We start from the raw sequence: 27278 nt of genomic DNA, 5'->3' as shown, positions 1-27278 counted from the left end.
GAGATACTGAGATGAACTGCTCCCCTCCAACTCATCCCACTAACTGAGATCAATATCTGTGTAGTCTCGTATTGCAAGAGTTGCGCTGCGGAGGAGGGTCTAGCTAGTCCACACAACATTCCAGGAAAGGGAGAAAAACGTGCTCTGGTTCATTGGTCTTGGGCGGCGCTAAGCACCGGACGGAGCAACAGTGTCTCTGCAAAATAGCCTCGGGAAGGAACTTGTTTTGGTGGAACATATGTACGTTTAAAAGTTGTTTTAGTCGTGCAACAGAAAACTCAGATTGGACAGATAGTTTAGAATGCCAACACAAAGAAAGTGGCACCTGAAGAATCCCGGAAATGAAACGTTGATATAGACTAATGTCTGTATTAAAGGGACAGCCGGCATGGCGGGACCACGCACGCACGCACGCACGCACGCACGCACGCACTCACTAATTCTAACCCTAATCCTACAACCAAGTCTTAACCCTCAAACAGCCCTTTAAACTTGTGGGGTCCAGCATTTTGGCCCCACAAAGCTGTCGGGACCCCACAAGTACACTGGACTCCCAGTTTTTGGACCCCACGAATATAGTTAAACAAGCCCACACCCACCCACACACACAAGATGCTGTTGTGTTGAACATCTACCCTGTTTTACTTACGGAACGCCGGCATACTATTTAAAAGGGCAGCATTATGCCGGTCTTGTTTGGTTCAGTGTAAAAAAGCGAAGCCGGCGTAATGGCAGATCTTCTTTACAGCAGTATTGTGGCATCTCTGTGTAAAGAGGCTACAGTTTGTGGTCAAGCAGCCATTCAGGGTGAGAGATGACAGACACTGGGAGCCATGCCTCTCCTAATGCAAAAGGCATTTTATCAAACACAAGAAATTAGTTGTCAAATAACTCTTTCCATAATTTTGTCCTCAATGAACATGAAAAGCACTGAATACTGTATAACTTGGTGGTATGGTACCTTGTGAGGATACAATAGCTTGGGGCGGACACAAATATTGCTTTGCTGCATTTCTGCTTAACCCTTTGCCTTGTGTCTTTCAGTGATTAAGCGCACACGCACACTGGAGGTCAAATCGTCTTTATGTCAGAAACCTTGTAAAAGGCCACCCAGTGAATAACAGCCACACAGCTCCACACAGCCGACAAGACACTAGAGAGAGGGGCAAAGCGCGTGAAGCAAAGATGTCTGTCAGAGCAGCCGGCCTTTTAAAAAGCATCACATATATCAGCTAGAATCTTGTGCGGTCTGTGTGGAGGAGATACTTTAAGATGTGTCAAGGAAAGCACAGTGGCAATGCTATTGATATTCCTGCGAGCTGTAAGGTTACAGAGGACTGCTTTAAAATGAAACCGGCTTCTATGAAGAGACACAACTATTTAGACACTGAGAGCAGAAACAGAAACAGTTCTGCAGTTGATTTGGAATGGGTTACATAGAGGTTCGGATGAAAGCACGGATAAAGGACAGCCACCTTTCAAAGCAAAATATCACACACTATAAGTTCCAGGAAATCAATGCAACATCAGGACACTTAGTGTTTAACCACTACTGATTGCTATGGTAACTTAAGGGGTCAGTAGGTCAGGCCTACGTGTGGTTTTGCAGTTTAGTGATGCCAGCATTTTATGTCACGCACTCACACACACACACATACACTGGCTCCATGTCTGCATCCATTCAACATGACCTGCCTCATTAGCTCGAATTAGCCTAATAATTCATGGACAGGCCTTCAAATTCCCTCACACTGATTTAACCCTCACTGGGTCTGGAGGCAGAGATGGGAACGACAGAACAGGATCAGGCCTCAGGCGCTTGATCTAGATCGTGGAGACAGTGTTCGCGAGAGGTACCACAGTGGAAAAGTGGTTGCGTGTTATGAAGAAGTGAAGCATAACTTGATCTACAGACCATCTTTTCACTCACATGTCCTCTTCGTGTCTGCACATACTGTACCATAATGGCTGAGGACTCAACTCACTCCCAAGGTCTTTGTCACTATTATGATGGTGCTCTGTGGAAACATCTAAACTTGAAAATTGGTGTATGGTAGGGTGACCAGACGTCCCAGTTTGACCGGGACAGTCCCGATTTGACCAGGACTGTCCCGATTTTGAGTTGCGTGTCCCGAGTCCCGACAAAAGCCTGTCGGGACGCTAAAATGTCCCGGTTTACACCAACCACTATGAAATTGTCCCGGTTGTCAGCGATTACATAGCCGACGTGGTCTTATTATAGCCCGATCATTAACTAAACCCATGTAGAAAGACTAATAAAGCGTCCAGCGTATGATTTTAACAATGCGTGTGTGTGTGTGTGTGTCAGTCAATCGTAGCGGTCTGCATCTGCATAATTTGTGAAGCCAACGTTACAATGTATATTTGTAAACATTGTTGCAATGCCTCTTCTTATCTGTCTCGTTTTAACGGTTAGGCTATATCGCTAGCAAGGCTACACTACTACGACAATGCCGAAGAGAAAGTCAGCATTCACTAAAGATTTGCAAAGGGCTTACCCCTTCCTCCACTAGGTCCAGGGCGATGATTATGCAGCGTTCTGCACACACTGCAAAACCTAATTTTCTGTAAGCCATGAATCATCAGGAATTGACGTGTTTCATAGTCTGTCATTCGTGACCTCATACATGGACAACACAAGTAAAGCATTAGGTACGTGGGCACATCATTATGAATTATGATTTATTAAGCATGATCATGAGTATTTATTTTTTTGCAAAAAAAATGTGGTCATCACTGCGCAAATTCTGATTTGAACACAACTTGTGCATAATGATGTACCCACCTTACCTAATGCTTTAGTTGATGTGTTGTTCATGCACGAGGTCATGAATGAGAGGCTATGAACTCAATTCCTGATGATTCATAAGATATAAAGGAATGAAGTAATGCACAAATCATGAATTAATTAATGCATGGATTCATAATTCATGTACCCTTACCGTAAAGTGTTACCATTACTTTAGTTCAAGCCTGTGGCAGCAGTTCCAAATAATTCGTTTAGTGCCATGCAATGAAAAATACCTTTTCACAAGTTCAGTGGGTGCATTTTCCAAAAGAATGCTTTAATTCTGAAAAATAAAGTTGGTCCCACACGAAACTCACTCAATGTCTTTTAATATTATTTCTTAGATATGTAGGCTACATACCAAGAAAATTCATGAATATTAACTGAGATACCCCATTATGTTGTGAGCAGTAGGCCTACGTGTGCTGTTAGCAAAATTGTGTCTAATCTGTCTGTATCTATGTCTGATCTGGGCTGGCACATGTTCACGTTAAAAAGCGTGTGCGTGCACGAGCACTACAATCACGTGCAAAGTGTCCCGGTTTTAGTTCCGGGAAATCTGGTCACCCTAGTGTATAGTATTCATTGGGCGTTTCTCAATCTGTGTTCTTCTATTGACTTGTGTTCTTGTGTCCCTTTGAAACGTCATCTCGTGTTGCCAAAGTACTGTCCCAATACACAAGTTCACATTTCACCAAGAACAGTTAAGATTCCCGGAAATGTTCTTGACACGCCCATTTTACCGAGGATGCATTGGTTGGTAACTTGTATGAACTTCGCAGTACCCGTATCCCAACATTCATTTCGGCATTCAATGATGGTCGTGTTTCCGGTACATTGACAGACCAAAAACGGGACAATTTTAACAATTTTCGCCATCTTATTCATCACTAAATTCACTTCTGAGAACGTTTTAGGCGAGAAATGAACGGTTTAGATTTCGAATATAGGCAGTCTTGCGCAAATCTTTGCCGAATGGACAATTTGCTCCAAAGTTTTCGGAGTTGAGAGGCTCCATAAAGTGACGCGGCTGCCAGCTTGCGCCTGCCGGGGCCACTAGCTCGTCGCTCGGACGGTCACGCTCGGAGACCCCGCTGTAAGCTGGAGGTCTTTTAGACCGGGTGGTCCCGTAAATAAGAGGCTTTTATTTCGCCGTTGACTGATCGTTTGTTTAAATATCACAACACAGGTCCATCATAAGATTACCGGCAACCTGTGGTTAACTGCCTTTTCGGAGTTAAACTCCACTTTAAACCATCTTTAAACTGACTTAAACTTATACACTAACAATAGTAGGGATCGCGTTCCACTCTTTTGAATAAGTAAGGGGTATTTGAGCTAAACCATAAACAAAAAAATTAAAGCTCAATAAGTTTTATTTTTCAATATTATAGCAATAGCATTATGAGGTTTTTTTGTCCGGAGATTGTTTTAATACAAAGTGGTTATATTGTTGTGGTTTTTATTTCTAGCTGTTATTTTGGAGCACTGCAGGTAGCCTCTGTGCTGGGGTTGTTGAGCAATAACAGGAAGAATGCATCGTCTCAAACTGTTAACAGCGTTTTCTGTGCTTGTGAACTTGCGGGTTCATTCTTCCAAGAACAACCAGCAAGAACGTCCTCCCCAAGAACACAAGTCCGTTCTTTGCATTCTTGAGATTAAGAAACACCCACAATACTCTGTTAATTTCCTGACCCCAGCTGCACCTATAAGAAACCTGATCAGAAGCAAGACTTTTTAAAATTAATTCCTGGAAAAGCCGTATCGGCCAACAGCTGCACTATCCAGAGTGAGGTGATGCACATAGGCTAAATTCTCACTATTTGTATTCACACAAACAGAACATGCTGTAAATGATGCATGTGTTTTTTTCCTGCTTAACCGAACTTGCACCGAACCGTGATTTCTGTGTACCGTTACACCCCTAACATACAGATAGACCTGTTCGAAGGTGGTTTAAAAAGACAACAAAAAAAGTTATACTTAAACAAGAAGAGAAGTACTGCATGTTCGAGCCTCAACTTGCCTGGAAAAAAACATTTGTGTTTTTGCATGTCTGTCAGTATCTTAGATTCTATGAATCAAGAATGTTTGTCTGTAGTGTAACCTAGCAAATACGAAGAATTAGTCATTTTCAATAGTAAACAGCAGTTCAAGACAGTTGGTAGCAGCTGTCCTGAATGACAAATGCCTCATGTTAAGCAATGCCCGCCAAACACTGTAGTTTCATTGCGGCCTCAACAAAATCACAAAGTTGATGGTTAATTTAAATCAACCAGTGATCTAGAAGTTGCTCAGCATGTAACTGCAGGTTAGGTACATTTACCTCATCTCTCTATAAACTGCATGTCTATATGAGGTCAAGTCAAGCTGAGGGTTTAGTGAAGATGTCCTCCATGTTTAATATTTTTTGGCAGCCAACGTGCTGAGAGAATGGCTTTAGGAGTACTTTCCACCCCTCAGTCCTCTCTCTGTTGTTGTTCTCCTTTGTCTCGCCCCCTCAGCCGCCTGCCCTGATCCTGTCTGGTTATTAATTCATTAGTTAAATCTAAACGGTTTGGACACATAACCCTTCCACTGCTGTTCATTTTACGCTTGGAAGGGCCACCACTGTGTACCCTACACCCACTGACGTCCAACAAACACACTTGTACATTCTCTCTTTCACATTTCTCTCATTTGTATGCATAGCAACTTCTGTGTATTAACATGAAGAAGTCAGGCCTTTTAAACTGAATAGCAAATAGTGCACAACTATGATGATCATTTTTTGGGGGCTCCCAACAGAAAGAATGTAAATTATGGCTTTGCTTGTGCTGAAAAAGTACGAGCATTAGCATAGTTTAAATGCCATTTCCAACGAGCCATTCTGCTATCACAGTCTCAAGTGGCCAACTAACTACAAATTTGTACACAGGTCCACACTCACTCCTTCAACATGCTGCTTCAAAGAATATTTTCACACACTTGTGCTACACACATACACACAGAGTTGCACATGCGCACACATATCCCTTGCTGTCAGGATAGTGATAAATTGCAAGGAAAATGAAAAGGGGGAGCAGTAATCTGACACCTTCAGTGCTGGGCAACCAGTAATTAAATCCCTTCATTAGGTCAAATATTTGATTATGAAGAACCTGGCGGGGGTGTGTAGTAATGACCTCTCTCTTTTCGGGGGAGGAGTGGAGACATCAGTGAAAGTTGCAGAAAAAATGAAAATATGTGAAAGCAAGGTTGAGGACAAGGAAACAAGACAAAACATAGACAGAATGGCAATAAAGGCATCTACATATTGTCTGTAAAAAGTATCTATGTTCTTCACACCTCCTCTCCACTTTTCCCTCTGTCTCTGGATAGTGTCTGTGTGTTGTTGTAGTAAGTCGAAAAAACGCTGGCCGCAGCATATTGCTAATGTGTTGATGAAGGCAGCCCAGGCTAAAGGGAGTCTCTCTGTGGTGGAAGACAGACAGTGTGCGTGTTCGACAGACGAGTGAGCATTGCTGGCCTCCGCCTCAACCCTCTCTGGGAAGCTGCTAGCTTCAGCCTGCGAGTGCATCCCCTCCACTCTGCTGTGCTGTTCCTTGTACATTAGCCTGAGATAACACGAGGAGGGATTATGCACATTAAAAGGCAGGAGTGTGTAGGATTAGCACAAAGTAGCAAAATGAAAAGAAAGTGTCAGTTCACTTCATTCTCATTGGTGTTCCTGTATACTTTTCATCTTATCAGTATTGAACTCACAAATGAAAGACAAAATGGGGTGGCTTTAAGAACTAAAAAAAGTATAAGGGCAAACGAATGCTGTTACAAAAATGCTGAAATACCTAGAAATTGTAATAAATTAGCCTAAAAAACTTTTTATTTAATGATTTAATTTATCATGCCCCAAGGAGAACTGCAATTCAAAGTTGCATCAGCAGTTCCAAATGCTAATTTCTCTATTGATTACCTATTATCCAATCCTAATAGCCAAACAAATATAGAGCTAATTCATGCTGAGAAGGTGTACCTGAGGAGATACAGTACACTGTCAGTGAGGCGCATTATTCGGCCATAAATTACACAGTAAGAAGGACAGAAGAGAAGTCCTGGTTCTCTGGCTTTTAAAGACCCACAGCGAGAGACATGGACACATTAGAGTTTATACAGTACAAGTATATAAACTACATGTATAAAAAACATTTAACATCTTTGTCTCTAACTGTATAAACTGCTGGCTTATACAATTAATTAACACGTTTGTGCAAGCGTGTACCTGAACTTAGAAGCTCCCGTTTCATATTTCACAGCTTTTCCTCAATCTCTCCCCCTTCCCCTCTCCTGTGTGTGTGTGTGTGTGTGTGTGTGTGTGTGTGTGTGTGTGTGTGTGTGTGTGTGTGTGTGTGTGTGTGTGTGTGTGTGTGTGCGTGTGTGCGTGTGTGTGTGTGTGTGTGTGTGTGTGTGTGTGTGTGTGGCTGCTCGAATGCCAATGCCGTCATCAAAGGACACGTCAAAATGAAGGCTCTGGCAGAGGCTGCTGTCGGGATCTCAGACACACGCACATAAACACGCACATGCACACTGCTCCAACTATGCTTTCATATCACGCCCTGGCAACGCCCACTGACTGCAGCATATCTCCAACGGTATCACCAAGGTTACCAGCGGTAGCCAGGGATACCGTTGGAGCCGCCTGTGAAAATGTAGAGAATGGGTGTGGCCAAAGTCTAGTTGGTCGACGGCAACATCCTCATGTCAAAAGATTTCACAGTTAGGACACGTGCATTTTTTTATGTATCAAAAACAGTGTAACTGCTTGTTAAGGTTTCACTGAACTGATATTTTACTCACTGAATCTTTAATATTAAAGTAGGCTGAAAAAAACCCCAAAACATTTCCTGTGTCAAATATGCAAAGCTGGTTTCTTCCACAGTCTATCACGTTTTTTTCCATATGCTGTGAAGTAAGTATTATTCCTTTCCAAGTCTCAGTTTGCACTTTTCTTTTAGCAGTAATCAGCATGCTTCGCCCCAATACTAATCCAGCCACGTTATTAACAATCCAGGTGTTGTTTGATCCTTTGCGCCTCAGCTCGTCTCATTCTGCGTCTTTACACACACCTCTTGTTTCAATATAACGTGTGGGTGCCTGATCTAACAGACATTTCAGATGCATCAATTATACCAGGGAGCATGCATTAGTCAGTGAGTTAGTTAGCCAATGTGAGAGGCTTGAATTCATTGGTTTAAGGACCCAAGATTAAAAATTGGTGTTTCCATGACAAAGGAAGGCCTCCGCCAGTACCCGTGTATCCACAGCACTGACACACAAATTGAGAAAGAATATTCCCAGGCATGCTCCAAGCTTCACTCTCTCTGCCTGGAGGTTTGTGTGTGTGTGTGTGTGTGTGTGTGTGTGTGTGTGTGTGTGTGTGTGTGTGTGTGTGTGTGTGTGTGTGTGTGTATATGTGTGTGTGAAAGAGAGAGAGAGAGAGAGAGAGAGAGAGAGAGAGAGAGAGAGAGAGATTGCTTTCCTCTTCAGGTATCGAAAACACTTGGAATATTTGGATCCATCAAGCTGAGGGACAGAAAAAAGCAAGAGAAACCGAAGAAGAAAATTGTGTTTTTTTCTTTTTGCACCTTTGTAAACCATCAATCATCCACACACACACACACGACAGGTGTTTGTACCAAAAATACACACACACAAGCACATATGCATATATACACACATACATCCCACAATGAAGATGAGTGTGTGTGTGTGGGCTTGTTTACCTATATTCGTGGGGTCCAAAAACTGGGAGTCCAGTATACTTGTGGGGTCCCGACAGCTTTATGGGGCCAAAAAGCTGGACCCCACAAGTTTAAAGGGCTGTTTGAGGGTTAAGACTTGGTTGTAGGATTGGGGATATAATTAGGTTATGGTTATGGTGAGGGTAAGGGTTAAGGTTAGCCATTTAGTTGTGATGGTTAAGGTTAGGGTAACGGGCTAGGGAATGCATTATGTCAATGACGGGTCCCCACAAAGATAGTTCCACAAACCTGTGTGTGTGTGTGTGTGTGTGTGTGTGTGTGTGTGTGTGTGTGTGTGTGTGTGTGTGTGTGTGTGTGTTGGGTATGGGGAGAGATAACAAGACTAGCAGAGACTTCTATGTATTCCTGTTTCAAAATATTTTAGGGTTTCATGAAGGCGTTATGAACACAACTTTGGGGTTGATGTGTCAACCCTTCCTCTACTGTTCCACATCCTATTCCTACCCCATGAAGCAATTTCAACCTGTTTATAAACTGTGCTAATGGTGTTTTTGTTATACTTCTGGGTCCAATTTATTGTTAGGTAGTATGTTTCCTTTTATGCATGCTAAAATATGATCATAGACATATGTAAAGCATTCCCCACTGTCCTTGAGAATGTGACAATTTTTGCAGTATGTCGTTTGAATGACACGCATACACAATGGAGGAAACCTACAAGATGAAAAAGAAACAAGCCTTTATGTCCTGCTTTACCAATGAAGAGAATGTCAAGAAAGAAATGTGACTGGCTTACTGAAGAAGGTCAAATATTCTAGCGGTATGTCTGTCCACTACACTCTTATTGTTACAGAAGTGTGAAGCGGTCCCTGGGTTTGAGGAGAGAACTGAATGGAGAAAGCAGCAACATTTCTGAATCTATACTTGGAGATTTGGACAGTTGATGGTCGAGTAAAAAAGGTTGTGAATGGAGAAGCTTTATTTTAGCAGAGCCAAACAATGCTCAATGTGGATTGGTTCTTGGACCTCTTAGTGGATGTGCTTCAGTCATTTAGAAGAGTGTTCCCTCTTAAGACACTAGGTTCACAAAGCAGCATAACTTTTATCAGACCTTTGGACAACATGTTGGAACTGTGTTTCACAATGACCCCATTTATATGATGTATGTATAGCACAGTTATGTAATGTCAGCTGAAAGACAGAAGATCCTTCCTGTATGTGCAGTATCTCCATTTCAACATATTGTTCTGAAGGACTTTGAAAGACAGGGAGTCTAAGCAAAAATTGGGCATACTAGGCTGTACAAAGTTACTTATCTTGACAATATGTATTCTATTGAATTGCATTACATTGTTAAGTATTACTATTATTAAATAATTTAAAAATGCACACAGAAATGGGGCACATACTCTTTAATGCCATCCTTATAAATAAGCACGTATTATTATTTCTCTCATCAAGCCTTATGTTAGCCTGCTATTAAGCTAATATATTGCTTATTTAAAAGTCACCTCATTAAACAGAGTGTAAAATTACACCCTGCCATTGAAATATACTGTGCATACGCAAGCACACACACAGGGGAAAAGAAAGAAGGGTTAAGGATGTAGCCTGAGGCTGCGTGTGTGTGAGCGCATACATGTCTATGTTGTACTGCATGCATTTGTGGGTGCCAATTAAAACATTAACATATCTACACAGCGTCCCTGTTCCAACATCTGATCCACAGGCTTTTGTTAATACAACATACCAGGTTGAAAACAGATATCTCTAATCCTCAGATCAGCAAACGAGTCCTAAACCTGTCATCCCATCTACAGCATTATTAGTGCTAGAGTCTCCTCAGAGAAAAGTCACCACAAGCTAAAATAATAGACGAGGCAAGCTATCAAACTGACAATCACCGGGGAATCCCACCACTTTCAAACAAATAAATATGTGCTTGTGCACCCATAAACACCCTCAGAAATATCTCTCCTTCGCACGCACACACACACACGCACACACACACACACACACACACACACACAATCCTCTTCCTGAGATTCACACCCTAAACCATATACTTCATCTAGAGGGGAAACACCAGGCTCCTCTATTGCCCCCAATTACTGCAACATGGAAGCGGAGTCAACAGCCACAGTTTTATACAATCACATTGTCTGGGAGGAAATCAGCCCCTTTCGCTTCTGCTTTGAGCTGTGTGCTGCCGGGCAGCGCTTCAGCAAAAGCCATTTAAACTATCATATTCTGAAAGAGCAAAAAAGGCTTGAGCTCCTTTGTGGAAAAGGATTCTATACAATTTCGCAGAGAGACGTTCTGCACATTATTCTTTTTCATGTAATACTTTCACTGAGATCAAACAGATATCTTAATCCTGAGAGCACACAAGGGCTAGTGCTTGGTAGTTGATATGGTAGAAGGAAAGCCCATAGGTTCAATTTGTGTGCAATTTGCTGTGTGTGTGTGTGTGTGTGTGTGTGTGTGTGTGTGTGTGTGTGTGTGTGTGTGTGTGTAGGCCATTCTGCTCTCTGCGAGCTCACTCGTATTGCCATTATACATCACAGCACAGCACCAGCGAGTGGCTGTGTCAAAAAGCCTGCCTCCACCTCCGCCATATCTCATAGTTACCTCCCCTAACCAAATTACCCCCCAACCCCCGCCTCACCCATCCCCTCCTTCTGTAGACACTGAGAGATGAGCTTCAGAAAACAGCTGCCTCAAAAAGACAGCAGCAGTGTCCAGCAGCCTTTGAGAAGAAATGAGAGTAAACAAACAACACTCAACAAACAAAGATCCTGGCTGTCATACTTCTGCTGAAAATCGAAAGACATTTCGAAAATGCAGAAAATGAGTACCATTTATTCGATGAGAATGGGAACCCCTGACATTTTCATATACATACTTGTCCGTTTTACTACTGTTTATCACCAGGGCCATGACATGTATAGCCAGATCATTTTACATTCAGTGAAAATCCTCTGGCACACAGGAAGGAGCAGTTTGTTTGAAGCAAGTAGAAGATGCCAGTAAAGAGCTGCCACTGCCAAGCAGAAAAAAAGAAAAAGCAACCACCTACAAAACTCACTCATCATTACCAAACAAAAACCTCAAAAAAAAAAAAAAGTAGAGCTTGTTGCTGGGGGCAGCACGTTAGTTACACCTCCCTCTCTGGTAAGTAATTTGCATCGTAGGGATGCACAGATCAGGGGTCTCATCTCTAAACGTGGCGTACGAACAAAACGGGGCTGAAAATGTGTGTACGCCACTTCCCACGCAAAGGTTGTGATTTATAAAAAACAAACCTGACGGGAGAATGTGAGGTCCTCCATGCAAAATCTGACCCATGCGTACGCACATTTTGGAGACAATGGGAATTGGCGACGCAGATGGTGAGGTGGTGAACTGAAGTCAGACTGCAGAAAGTAAATGTGGGAATAACAATTACTCGTAATATGTTCAAGTATTGATGCCTCACACACATTTCTTCACTCCATATCATCCACATTGTCATGAAGATTAAATCCAGCAGTGTTATTTGTGCTTGTACTGAGTGATAATTGTTCCATAAACACCTTGTAAAATCCAACTCAAATCTTAAATCAAAATTCGTTCTTAATATTTAATCGGCGCTGTCTCACCGCCACATTGTCCGCTACGGAGCGCAGGAGGAGATGGCCCGACATAAAATACCCTAGCATTAGATAACGGCAGAACACAGTGTAAATAACTAAATATCTGTCTTTAATACTGTGCATATATCATCAAATGTCAAAGTCTGGAAATACAGCCGTTAAGCTCTCGTGCAATCGTCACCCTTAATGTCCTCGTTATCAGTCCAAACTTTAATACTGTTGGTGACAAAACCTGCATGAAGAAAAGTGTGTTTGCCTATTAGACTTTCTTTCATTTTCAAATTGTATCTCGGGGTGGGGGATACCACTAGTTGATGCTGTGATTTTGGCAAGGTGTTAACAATCACAAATTGTTGTAACATATATACTGCGGTGACCCTGTGCGTAATGATGGCACTGCTGGCTCTGCAGGAGGACTACGGCGATGGAAGAATCAGGGGAGAGAGACTTCAGGGACCATGACGATGACTGGCTAATATGCCGATTTAAATTCCCTAAAGCTGTGCTCTTGGATCTATGTACTGAATTGGGTCCAGAAGAGAGGGTAATGCGCCGGAACTGTGCCATCCCGGTCCAAATACAGGTCCTCGCCACTCTGGGGGCAACCGGCTGTTTCCAGCGGTAAATGGCAGACAACTAAGTGTTTTATATAAATATTATATATAATCTTCAACTTCATCACTAAGGCTTGTTTGGCTATAATATATAGTTCTGTTAAATCTTATTATATAGGTCCGGTATATCGAAGCTGTCCCCGAGTGCCGTAATGCCTGCCGTTTTGGAAGGTATTATTAATATAGGTAGTCTATATATCAGGTTTCCCTACACTGTGCGAGAACAGGCTGAAATTAAAAATTCAAAAAATTCAATTTGCAGCAATTGCAGCATTGCCCGAGCATCTGAGAAGTTTTTAGCTTTTCCCCCGCCAGTCGTCATGATTCAGCGTAACGAAAGAACAACTGCCAGGGTCATTAACATACTGATCAGCATTGATGAGGTGTTTGCATTGACTATTTATGGTTACAAATGGGCGTGTACAGGGCGGGATAAGAGGCTGATTCCCGTACGCACACTTGTGGGTAATCTGTGATTTATAAAGGGAACATTGCTTACAGATGTGCGTATGCACGGTTTTATAAATCAAAATTTATTTTTGCCGTACGCCATTTTTGGCTTTTGGGCGTACGTACACTTTTTGTAAGGATCCTACACACAGTTTTATAAATGAGACCCCTAATCGTAATATCGGACTGATACCAATCCAAATAGCTGGATCGTGACAACGGGGCCGATCTATTTAATTCAATTCTATGTTTATATTATGTTCTCTCCAACCCCACCTACTTGCGCAAATCCAAAGAAAAAAAACAACAAATGTAATATTGCATGGCTGCTTAATCTGTAACGCTTATTGATTTTGTGTTCACACAACTGAAAAAGTGTGATCCTTGTGTCAAAAATCCTTTCAGCTCGTCTCCTTGGCCTATGTCTTCATCTTGCTTGGATTACTGCTGCCATTTCACCAGGAGGCATATGCAAGGAAACCCGCTTGCGGTTGGTTTACACCTGCTTTTAAGAGGCGGAGAATTTTCACCGCAAAATAGAGGCAAGCTGTCACGGGCATTTTTTGTACATACCGTGGAATACATAATTAGGTGCACTTTACGCTTCCCCTCCCATCTCTTTATGGGAAACTCCCACTTTCCCCTTGACCCTCGATAGGGCCACACTGTGTTTGACCCATGCACCATCCAGGTGTCTCAGTTATTGCCTGGTATTACTTCATTGACTCTTCCTGGTCTGAACTGGTACAAATTTTTACTGGTTCAAAAGCTAAAATGGATCAAAATATGAGCATCTGGGGCCCTTTACTGTACGTTCCTAATAGTACATCTGTAAAAGAAATGTACTTTTTCAAACAAAATTCTGTACCTCTATTTTGGAGCACAAACACTCATTACCATTGTATCTGTGGGGGTGGAATGCAAAAACATCACAACACTGATCGCTTAACAATGAATATTTCATTAAAGCTACATTGTGTAAGAATTACTCCCATCTAGCGTTGAGATCATATATCGCAATCAACTCTCTCTTGCCACACAGTATTGCAGCTACGGTAGCCTTCACGCTTCAAAAAGCAAAGGTGTACAAAAGGCTGTCTATCAGCCACCCGTGTTGGAGTTCATGAGTTCTCTTATACATCCATGAGTTCATGTTGGAGAGTGCCGTGGACGCGCACTTCACACCACGAGCGGAAAGGAGAGAGAAAGAAAAGGAGACTGCAGCGGTCCGGAGGATAATTAACTAGTTGGGATTTGGTGTGTGTGTCCAAAGCAGCTCCAATGTTCACTCTTTTTTCTGATGACGCCGGTCTCTTGCGCTTTTCAATATCCGTTTTCTTTTTCTGGGTGAAGAAGAAGACTCCTGTTCCTGAAATTTGGATTTTGAATACTTGTGGTCCTCCATGGTTTCCTTCTTCAAACTTGCCGGGACCGGGAAGCAACGATACCCATTAGCAGCAGCTGTGAGTCGAAAATGCGAAAGGCGGAGCAGTATGTCCTGTATGTCCCTCACCGGCTAACGTATTTCAAGATGGTGCATCATTATGGAGCGTCTACCCCAGTTCATGCAAGCGCAAATGTAAAATTCCAAGCTAATAGGAATACTTGAAATTGATGGTGGTGGTCAATATTCATGAAAAACGACAAGTTTGTGAAGGGCAATACAGATTTTGATAATGAACAACTACAAACGTTACACACTGGGGCTTTAACATAAAAAAACTGAGGATGTCGGGTTTTCACCTTAACACTAAAATGATGAATTCCAGTCCAGGTGTAGTTGTTAGTGTTCAATCCCACACCAGCTTTTTTACCATTTCCATCGTCTGAATGATCTTGCCCATGCAGAGCTTGAGAGCATCGTGATAAACTGGGCACGCTGGTCATATTAGCAGGTACAGTAGTCAGTGTGAGGCAACAACAGCTTGTGGCTCAGCTGGGGCTATAACCTCTACGCACTGTAGTGGGAGGGAGGGAGGAAGAGGGACGTGGAGAGGGCAAAAGAGAGATAAAGATGGATTGGAGGAGGGAGAAAAGTTAAGAAAAAAAGCACATCAGACAGAGTGTGCTTCGGTCCAAAACATCACCTTTCTCTGCCTGTCAGGCTTTAAGGCTCTCATCCTGTCGGCACGCACATTTAGTCAGAGGTTGATAGAACAATTCTAATGGTGATTAAAACTGCAGTTTCAGAGACACATGCGCAGTGACCAAGGACTGTTTTGTCATAACAAGGAATAAAATAAGAATAACTAAGAGGAAAACTACCAAAAAACATCTGCTTCCTGTTCTCATGTAAAAAAAAATGAGGGCCTCGGCAAAACAAATCCCTGTTGTAATTATTTGATCACCGTCATCAGCAGGAATTATTGGACCTTTTCGCTTTATTTGGCGGGAAACCCAAGGAAGTGACAAACCTCCAGTAACACTACTATAACGAAGCCAGTGTGAGTAATACAGAATCTCACGAAACATTTGGAAGCGATTTCAGAGCTGATTGTGTTGAGTCATGTTGTGAAACTATGAAACACTTACTTTTGATTTTACATCCCAAAAATAGAGACTTGTGATTTGGAAGCTGACTAAATTAGTAATTTAGGCAATTACTTACCCTAATTTACAGAATTGCCATTTGAAGTTAAAAAGCAGCTTCTAACAATGCATACTGGGCTGAGTAAGGCCTATACCCACTAATATTTAATCTTCAAAAAAGCGCCATAAATACCTACCACAACTTGGAGCTTCAGTGTAAGTGTATGAACATTGTGAATGGTCCCATTATATCTGACAGGTGGCCCTGGGGTTTACTTTACCGCCTTAGGAAAGCCTTGAGTTCCACAACACAACTCAACCACACAAAAAGACATAAATATCAGTGGTATTGGGAAGGAAATACAAAAAAAGGAGAATGTACTTGGCCTTAAACAGGATATACACAGTGGAAGACTGCCTGGTCATTGTGACTGGCCCTAAACTGAGAAATTCCTTGACCAGATAAGAGCATCGGTAAGCACAGAGTGGCTGTGGAAACAGGCCAACACAGCCATAGAAGAGCTAACTGGGAGGTCACCCTGCTTTCAAAAGAAATGTGTGCTCTGCAAACACAGCCAAAATATCAAGAAAACATACTTCCCACATTTCCAGATTAAATGTGATCTAAAATACCTCGCCCCTCATGTGCAACTCCTATCAATACTTTAAAAAGTGCCACACTAAAATTCAAATCCACTCAGATCAGATGGAACAGGTTTACTTTCAGGTTTAATCATTATCATGTTTAATTGGACTGTTTATTTATTTAATCTTCTTGAAGAGATTCATATTTGAACAGCTGTTATTCCTTATTTACTGTATTGTTATGTTTGGTGCACATACTTTTCTGTTTCATGCTCAGCTGAATTGAAAAAAATGGCTAAAGATGACACAGAGAAAGGTACAAACACCTCCATACGGGCCTACGCACAACATGCAAACAGACAGAGAGACAGGCTGAGAGGATGGGCACATAACTAGTCCCAGAAAAAAAATGTTTTCCCCCCAATCGGCGAGAGAGATGAAGAGATGGTAAGGGATAAAAGACGGAGGTGGATGGCGGCTTCACGCTGTCACACACCAGCAAAAAGGACAGAGAGGAGGGCCCTGTCACATCGCATCAGAGTCAGCTGCAGACACACCCGCCCTGCGAGCATACACCCCGCTGCTGGGAGAGGAGAAGAGAGGAGTGAAGAGGAGAGAAGAGGAGGAGCATAAAGCAAGGAAAAAAAGAACACCCCCTTCTGTTCCATTCCTCCATTAGTGTCTCTTCTCCAGTGTGTCTCATTTCAATTGTATCTAATTCCTCATCTAGCCTGCCTCACATGCAGCAGTGTCCTACCACTCTTCCCATGTTGCAAAAATGTGGACTTGTGTGGTGGATCCCAGCCTTGAACTACTACAGTCTACAGTCCGGGTGGTGGTGGTGTGTGTAGGAGTGGGTGAAAAAGTGGGGAGACAGTACAGAAAGGGAGAAAGAGGATTAGAAATGAACTGTGGAGATAGAGCACAACCTGACAATAAGTCCCTTCTCCCCAGTGTGTCTGTGTCTGAGTGTCAGTGTGTGTGAAATAGAGAGGCAGAGGATTAGCCTCTGAGAAAAAAATGATTTCCCTTTGTGATGCTGTCAATCATCGCACTGTGTGTGTTTGTGTGTGTGTGTGTGTGTGTGTGTGTGTGTGTGTGTGTGTGTGTGTGTGTGTGTGTGTGTGTGTGTGTCTGTGTCTGTGTGTGTGTGTGTATCTGTGTTAGTGAGGATAGCAGTTACAAGGATGCACAATTCTGGCTATGGCCATAAACATAACCAATAATAGACTAAGTCTGACAGCAGAGCTAATTTATCATTTATCTTTTAACCCCTTATTCCTATTTTAATAGCTGAGCACCTTAATGCACTTTGTAACACACTAAGCCAAACACTCCTAACATATGATGATGACATAACAGTGTAGAAGGGCCTCAACAGCCTTCAGAAAACATTAAGATGCTTCTTTATTGATCCCTGGTCGGCATTTCTTTCCTCTTTCCAGGGAGACCAGAGGTCAGGCCTGGCTACATGCAGCAGTAAGCAAGCAGCTAATAAGGACTTTTGCTCAAGGACACTTCAACAGAACAAAGGCGAATTGAGGGTTAAATCATATACTTGTAAAAAGGGCTGGGCGATATATAAACTATATAAACACTGATCATGAAAATTGATCGAAATTAGCTTTCAATTTCGACTATCAAAATCAGAAGCAGGATCTGCGATTCCCCCAGTATTTTTTTTCTCGCTCCACCCCCGCCTACTTGCTCATGTCCGAAGATAAAACAACAACAGACACAGCGCACCTTTCCGGCTTGTAGCATGCAGCTAAAAGGGTAATGTTGGCTTACCGGTAGCCTGCAGCTGCTCTTTTCCAGAAACCATAGCCACTACTTCATGGCATGTTCATGTGCGTCTCGCCAAACTAACGGTGCATTCAATTGCACTTCGGTCATTTTGAAAAACTCAAACTGCTGTTGTTATGTACCCTTCTGCCATCTAGTGGCTCTTATTGTGGCATTGCCGTCACTGCTGAAAAGAAAATGTGTAAATCAAAAATGGAATTGTGACCTCAAATTGAAAGTCAAATCGAATTGTGGATTTGGAGAACTGTGACACCCCTATTGACAACCGACTAATCCAGCACAGAAACTAAAAAACTAAGCTGCTTCCAGGCAATCAGTATTTTAGGAGACAGCCCCTTCACAAAAAGGGACAGTGGGGCAGGAGTGAGCTTAACACACCACATGCTATTGTCCTGGTGTCAGAGGGACACATGTCACATGGGAGATGAGTACGCCAGGTGTGTGGCAAAGCGTTGGCCACTTAAAACCCCTAATGGCCGTACAGTGGATGAGACAGTCTCAAACAGGGGTAGGATAATGTCACTTAAAGTCCAACACAAAGAAGATATGTGCCACAAAGATTGCAAATATCACAAAATGCACTAATCACCTGAAGCATTACCAGCATTACCATTAAATGCAAACAGTTCACCAGTAATTAGACCTATTCCTGGGAATGAGCAATTTATCACACATGCTGTTGCTTTTTAAAAAGCAAAAGACATTATTCTGATTGGTATCATCATAAATGAGCGATTTTAACTGATGAATAAGATATAAGCTGTAAACACTTCACACTGTGGGATTCAGAAGGATTTTGACTGACAGGATTGAGTTATTTTTGTGTGATTATGTATTTAAATAGCTTTTCTGTTTGCAGATCACACTATTCCTGGTCAGTAGGGGTGGGGGGATACAGCATAGTATCGCGATATTTTCCGTGGCAATATACACAGACTTCAAGTATCAATCTTTTATTATATATCTGTTGGTCAGTTTGTCTGCTCGACAATCATATTTTGCAGCAATAAAATTGAAGTGAGATGAACAAACAGAGAAATGTATCTTTTTAGATAAAACAGATGTTGACAAAGTTTCCTTTTGGGGACATAATTTGAAATTGGGAAAAATTTGAAGTTGGAAAAAAGGTAATAAATTGCAGTATATCGCAGAATATTGTAATATGTTTAAAATCGCAATATCATATCATATCATGACAGAAGTATCGTGATGATATCGTATTGTGAGGCCTCTGGTGATTCCCACCCCTACTGGTCAGGTTCTCAAATCTCTTACTTGGGAATTTAAAGCTAAAGGTAATCTTAACCTTAACAGAATAGTGGAATCATTTATATTGTGATAAATATCACCTGTATCCCCCTGCTATTGGGTGTTGATAAAGTGCTTGATGGTGATTGACCCTGCTTATCCAGAAGACACATCCAGCACACCTCAGAAGCCCAACTACTCAGTAACTCAATCTCACACAGAGCTATACATGGACAAGGTCATCTCAGAGTCTCCATGACATTTGGCAAACAGATTACATAATTGTAATTGTAAGGCAGTATCCAAAGCTTTTCTTGTACACTCTGGCAGACGATCAGTCACTGTGATCAAAGCGCTAGATGTGTTTCTTTGTTTCTGCTACTTCACTCCAGCCCCCACAGAGTCAGTTATTAGAATACAATATATTATTATATAATTTATTACATATGCTGGTACACTAACAATTCCCGAGGTCCTCATGCACTGGCAAAAAAAAACCCCCAAAAAAACATAATACACTGGGAGAGAAAAAGTGATTATTTCTCTATTGCGGAAAACAAAAACAGGCAGCCTTAGTTAGATGAGGAGGGTGTGAGTTTCTGTTATGAGGTGCGATTCTTGCCGCTTAGCTGCCTGCTGCAGTAAGCGCCAAGCAAAATGATTTTCAGACACTGTATGCAGAAAGACAAAGATGCAGACAGACATACAGACAGTCTCTGTTCCATTGAGGAACATGCAAACAGAAAATACAAACAAGACAGCTAAACAATTCAATCCAGTGGAAAAACAAATTTAACTAATTAGATCAGGTTGGGACAAAATGCACACATATTTTTTTTAGAGTGTAGGGGATTTAAGTATGCACTCATGCAGTGAAAGCAACCGGCAAACATAAAATATCCATGATCAGTAAGAGAAGTGTAGCTGAGAGGAAGAGACAATAAAAAGTGATTTTTTTTTCCCTCATGCTAATCAAGAAGAGTGTCTCCTCCCTCCCTCCATACACTCCATCCCTTCTGACTGAGCACTGAGCAGGTGGCGACGGTTATGATGCTGCTGTTGTTCTTGTTCAGGTTTGGACACATTAAGATTCCACCGTGCTCTTCCTTCCTCACCATTTGTGTTACTGTCGTTTTCCTCCACCTACCCTCCTTTCTCTCTCATCCTCACTCTCTCTCATGTTGTGATGTGTTTGTGAGGATTATGTGGGGAAAACTTTAAGAGTACAAAGCCACTTGTGTGGCGGCGGGGAGGTAAAACGGTGCGGCCACAGGAGACGTGGGCTGGGTCAGCCAGGGCTAGGCAGGCAGAAGGTTTGTTAAAACTGGAAACTGGAACACGGAGGTGGATTTGTCGTCCTGTTTCCAAGATCCTTCACAGAGGCTGCTGGGGCCTGTTAGCTCGAGAACTGCTGATATGGATAGCATCGATCAGTTTCCTGCACTGCCCTGCAGTCTGTGGGACTTGCTGGCTGACTGATTGACTGACTGACAGGCAAGCTGGGCTTCAGAGAATTAACTTTATTTTGGTCACTGAAACAGTTAATCTCCTAATTGTGACCCCTGATTCTTCAAAATGTGTTCGGACCATGAAATGCTTTTTGTCCATTCATTTGGTATTTGGGTTTTTTTGCCCTCCACTGTGCACATGGTAATCATTGGGAGGAGAGCCACAATGTGTTTGGATCATTGTGATTAGCACGGTGACCACCCTACCCACACAAACACAAACTCAATATACAAAGGCATGTAGTCTGCCTTTCCTATATTCACGGCTCACCACTCTGCACCTCTCAGACAACATAATTGCACCTATACATTGGGATGGAGGTAGAGTAATTTCATCATGTGCTATTGTGACTGGCCCAGCTGTTATGAAATCAGTAAATGTGACTGTCTGAGAAGATAATTCATTAATCATTACTGTACACCCTCCGTTTTTCCACGTTACCCACCTTTTGTGGAAAACACACTTCACGTATATGAACCAAAATAACAAGCAATGACTATGCCCTGGTCATTGCACTGTTAAACATATAGCCCAAAGTCTGGGATATCACCATGACATCCAGGAACCACGTTTCCTCATGACAGCACATGTACAGTGAACTATTCCATCCCGACTACTGCATAATTTCCGTGAGCTGATTTTAGTATCAAAACAACCTGCTGTTATCATGACATCACAGAGGTGTTTCCCTATAATCACTGGGGTTCCACTGTTCCATTTTCTCGAATGAATCCTGTTATTTCAACCACTCAAACAAACTGTGTGCTCTGAGCCAGCACTCTGTGAATGACAGAGAGCGAGACAAAGAGAGTCAAGGGGGCTGGTTAAGTGCACTGAGTGAGCGGCAGTAATCACAGCTCTGGTAAAAGCACTCCTTTGCTCTGTATAGTGTTCCTCAGAATGGGCCTGCTCTCTGTCTGTCTGACTCTCTCTCTCTCCCACCCTTTCTTCCTCTATTTCTCTCTCTGTCTGATAATAGCTCTAGATTGAAAAATTGTGTGTTTGAGTGGAGCTACACTGCAGGGGTAGAACCTGCAATCAGATACCGAGAACATGTTTCTCTCTCGCTGTCTGTCTGTCTCTCCGTTCATACCATACCTTAGTCTGGCCTCTCCACACCCGGCCCTCCCTCCAGCCATGCGGTTCCTGCAGGCGTTCCTCAACCATCACTCCTCCACTTTTTTTGTTTCCTCTACATACACGCAGTCTCCTCTACACAGCTAGTGAGGGCTGGGGTCAATAACAGCTGTGCGCCGTGCTGTAATTGATGTCATCGTTTCAATTTGAGCTGATTACAGTTGAGAGCTGCTTATTGTGTGACCCGGGGTGGAATAACACACTGTAAGGCCCAGTGAGCTGCCACGCCTGACCAAGCTAAACTGCCGGGCTGGATAGATGAATAGATGGGTTAGCTCAGCCCAGGGCTGCCTTCTCTATTGACTGAGCCTATTCCAGGGGCATGGCTGGCGCAAGTATCCGTACTGCTGCCATTTAGTGTAGTGCTGGGGCTATTGTGAATGGCCTTCCCCACTGTCAACACACTCACACATGACGAGTTCTGCTGGCACAGAACTGGGTGTATGCAGACTGTGTGTACGTTTAGTGGCTTTGTAGTGTTAAGTAACTTTAAAACCTTATTAATTGTAGTCAATATAACAATCACAACTTCATTACATTAAATAAAATTAGTAGTGTTACCCTGAAAGACGATTTGTATAGTATTTGCAAAGAATGTGCCGTCTCTAAGCACCCGCCCACAGAAAAGAAATAAATAAAACACCTGTCAATGCTTGGAAAAATTGGCATTTCTCCTTGCTGTTGATGTTGAGTCTTTTCAATGAAAGCACCAAAATAACGCCGCCGCCTTCCAGCATTCCTACTGTGCACTAATAACACACATGAACAGACTGAAGCACACAGCCATACATAAATATGGCATATCAGAATATACAAAGGGCAACATCTGCACAGGATCAGGGCTAATTATCTGCCAACTAATGATGATACAGATACTATGCAAACAACAGGCATAAAAAAATATCCTCGAGTTAGTAGCACCCAGATCCAGCTTCTTGGTTCTAAACGTTTTACTGCATAGACAGTGGGCAATACCCTTAACCCTCAACACCACTACCTCGTCTGATCAACACTTGGGAGCAGAGCTGCTGCTAAAAACAGACAAAAACTGCTCACTAAAGGAACACTGTCTTTTTCTTTTTTGAATCTGTGGGTGTTGGGGAGCAAAAAGCTGTCTGCCACATTCTTTTTCATTTTCCTGACTATCTTTTAATACCATCATTAAGAAAGCTCTCCTGCTTGCTGTTAGCGCTGCTGGCCAAGAAACACGAGACAGAGAGAGCGAAAGAAGGAAGACAGCGAAAGGAGCGAGGGGTGGAGACATTAAGAGAAATGTGTGCACAGGTTTTTGTCATGCAGCGTGGTAATTTGCTTCAGGGGAACTTTGCTTTTGGCTGCTGTCTGTCCCTGCTGTGTGTCAGAGCATCTGACCATACTGTAGGTGTGGCGCATGCTGGAGCACATGATTCCCACTTCAGCAAAGGTGTGCAGTGTGCATGTACGAGTGAAAGTGTACAATGAACAACACGTGTGCTGTCCTCCAAGTCTGCACTGGATTTTATGAGTAAACCCCAAAATGGCAGGCAACGCACTTCCTCTGTTACAAACTCTGAGACATGAAGATCACTTGTCACCCAGCTGGATCTCATTTCAGCTGGAAATAGAGCTAGATCTCATTTCTGGCTTTTCCCTGTGCACGCCTATCATCTCCACAGACCTGTGTGACCTGCTGTTCCCACGGTAACCTGAAGCTGCCCTAGAATTTGTCAGAACTTGCTGATTATCTGGGGTGCTGTGGCCCATCTGGAAAACAGGCACCTCACACTAGAGATAGATATCTGGATATGCAGCACTGTATGTGTTAATGGTTTGAAGGTTAAGTAGATCCTGGTGGAAGATGACGATATTTAAAACTTTTAGAAATTATTTTACTCTATTACCTTCTGTCTAGTCCAGAGATCTTCAACAGGGGGTCCGTGACCCCTATGGGGTCCTCAGAGTTAGTGCAGGGGGTCCACCAAATTATGTTAAAAAATACTTTATTATTACTTATATTTACTAATTCATTTTTTGAAAGTTTCTTTGTTCAAAAATTTAAATATGTCTGAAAACATACATTAATATGAATCTAACATATTAATAGCAAAGATAAATTGGCCTATTTGTGAAATAAATATTTATACATTCAAGATAAGCTTACTATAGGTAAGGTAGCCACTATGATAGCAGTTAAGCTTAAGGATTAAGGGGTCCCTGGCCTAAAAAATGTTGAAGACCCCTGGTCTAGTCTATATCGACGACGTGTCCTTTACGGGATAGTTCCCGTGCCACTGGAAATTCCGCTGGATGTCCCTCACCTTCCGCTTTCTTTGTGTTGGCATTCTAAGCTCCGGTCGATTTATGAGAACTATGGTTAACTGCTCCTCAGATCCCTGAAGGGTAAATCCTGACAGCTAGCTGTCCTATCTGAGTTTTCTGTACACGTTCCACCAAAACAAGTTCCTTCCCGAGGCTATTTTGCAGAGGCACCGTTGGTCCATCTGGCGCTTAGCGCCACCCAAGACAATTGTGATTGGTTTAAAGAAATGCCAATAAACCAGAGTACATTTTTCTCCTACCCAGGAATGTTGTGTGGACTAGCCAGACCCTCCTCCGCAGCGCTGTCGAGGTAGGTCTGACAATGTGAGACTACCTTCTGTCTATCCATACTTTTCCATTTTACTTATTGCATTTTTTTGAAGATGGTCTATTCAAGATTCTTCTTTCTTTCTCGGTTTTAACTTCTGCTGGGTCACATTGGTGCATGCTGAGCATTCAGAGTTTAGAAATGGTCACATAATAATCTCTTTTTCTGTCTGTGTGCTTGTGGCTATATAAAGGATAAAACTACTTCAACTATTAAATCATGACTGAGAACTTAAGAACAGCTCTGACTATGCTCTAGTAAACAGTGCTCATAAACAGCAGAAGTACCAACTTTCAAAACTAAAAAAAGCTTAAATATACAAGAGGCTCTGATTTATTTGATGAAAATGAATAAACTTCCAAAGTGAAAATCATTGCATTCCTGGCTGAGAGTATGCGCTCAGACATTGTAATCACCCTGTGTACAGTGTGACAGTCCCTACTAGCACGTCACAATGACAGAATTATCTAGCATGGAGAAATATAATAGGCATGACTCCCATTACTATGTCTCTCTGTCTCTTCTAGAAAAATGAAAAGCAGCTCTGCTGACACTCAACATTCCACATAAGTCCTAAACACATACACACACACACACACACACACACACACACACACACACCTGACCTCACACCCACATGTGCACAAAATCAGGCCAACACAGCCTCCACATCTCTGAACAAATACTGTAGGTGACACTGAAGGAAAGACCACAAGTAGGGCCAGAGGTTCAGACACACCCACACATACACACACATTTCTTCTCATACTGTACAGTGTGCTGCCTCCCCTCAACCATCCAGAAAACTAACCAGCTGATCACAGCTTCTGTTCACAGAAATTCAATTCCCTCCAAAGGTCATTTGTCCATTCAAAAGTTTCCTTTTTCCCTGTGCTCTTTCATGCTCTCTTATTTATTCTGGTCATTTGCTACTTCTTGAAATCTATACCCTTTGCCCTCTTCATCTTCCCTCCTTTGCCTCTTTATTATATCATCACACACCCTGGATCACAGCCAGCAAGAGGTTCTTGGCTGTAAAAGGCAACGCAGGGCAGAAAAGGCTCTAACCAGGTGGCTGGGTCATTGAGGAAGTGGGCACAGCAGGGCAGAGCTGGCTCTGCTGGGTTTAAAAAAGTAGATGCGGGCAGAGCTTCAGCAGAACCTGACAGAGCTTGGCTATATTTCTAGGCATGCCTGAGGAGGTTGTAAGAATTGATTAGTAATGGCAGGAGTTTCTCAGAGGCACGGAGAAACAAATTAAATATAAGTGGACAGCACAAATGTGATTATATAAAAGGGCTTTTCCTTATTTGACTATTTGGTGTGGCTATTCCAGCACTGATAAATAATTTGTCCTATAAAGTTTCATTGTTAACAACATACTTTTACTCCTCAGCAATTTCAACAAGGCAAATTCTACAAGATTACATTTTAAAAACAGCCTCAACAAACAGGGATAGGTTCACATTGTTCACAGCACTCACATGCTCACAATTCCTTCTGTCCATATGGGCCCTGAAGAGATCCCTTTCTAATGAAACATATGTAAGCGTTGGGGGACAAAATCCTCAGTCCTTATCCAGCAGAAATTTAGCTGAAGCCAGTATAAGACATCAGCAGTCTGAGTTAGACAAAGTGACTATTTTCATATATTACATTCTTTTTCAAATAAAATTCCTTATTTGTTTCATTGTTCAATGTTTTCTTGCTGAGCTGCGGTGGAGGGACGATAAAATAAAGACATAATTTTCTACTAAACAGACCATAACTTTGGAAGATACCCACTCGATTCATCTTACTTTGATTGCTAAAGTTTCATATTAGCTTTGATTGCACTTAAAGGTGCCCTGTGCAGTTATGTTAACATTCAGTATTTTTCACCAAAATGTATTGTGTGAATCCTTGAGGCCTGACAGCTGTGTTGAATGCATTTACTTCGTCATAAAACTTGCAGTCTTCTTCTTTCTTGCCTTTGGTGGTGGATTGCTACATTACCACCACCAACTGTCCAACAGTGGAATAGCGTAAAACTGGAAGCCATACTGTGTATTGCGTTGCCCACAAGCTTGTGTGCATACATGTCCATCCTTGTGCATGTGCATGATACAAACAAAATGGGGACCTGCTCGTAACACAACAATTATTAAAGTGAACAAAAACTCAAACTCAACGTACACATGGGCATGATTATTTTATGGAAGACAGACTTGGAAACATGTGAACCAATCTTTTAAAATCTTGGCAGTGCATTCAGCCACTTAGGTGCTAACTTATTTATTTAACAACTGCACATTGACAGCAACCTTTCCTAGGAATTGCCAATAGAATGGCAGAATGATGGGCCGGAGCGAGCAGCAGTAGCAGTGAGTTGCTGCTGGCTGGTGTCAGGCTAAGTGGGCATGTCAGGCCTGTGCTGTCCTGGCTCCCTGCCTGCTCTCTCAGCTGCTTGCTCAGTCCCCTGTGTCCTCAACCCTAAACGGATCCAGTCGCTGCTACTCAGCTCCAGTGGCGGGCTGATCTGGCTGACTAATGAACACTTTTCCTAATGAGGGGAACTCCTCCCCCCAATCTCATCATTCCCAGTACACATTC

At 42.4% G+C, this 27278-nt stretch overlaps 1 protein-coding gene across 2 annotated transcripts in view; it reads right to left on the bottom strand.

Moving 5' to 3' along the window:
* LOC116064304 (A disintegrin and metalloproteinase with thrombospondin motifs 2-like) overlaps positions 1–27278 on the bottom strand; it is a 122441-nt gene that overhangs the window by 91644 nt on the left and 3519 nt on the right. The gene's annotated exons all lie outside the window — the stretch shown is intronic.

Source organism: Sander lucioperca, chromosome 1 (genome assembly GCF_008315115.2).
Source record: "Sander lucioperca isolate FBNREF2018 chromosome 1, SLUC_FBN_1.2, whole genome shotgun sequence".
NCBI classification, from domain to species: domain Eukaryota; kingdom Metazoa; phylum Chordata; class Actinopteri; order Perciformes; family Percidae; genus Sander; species Sander lucioperca.
Note: the sequence above shows the minus strand (reverse complement) of the source record. Positions and strands in the feature narration are given on the sequence as shown.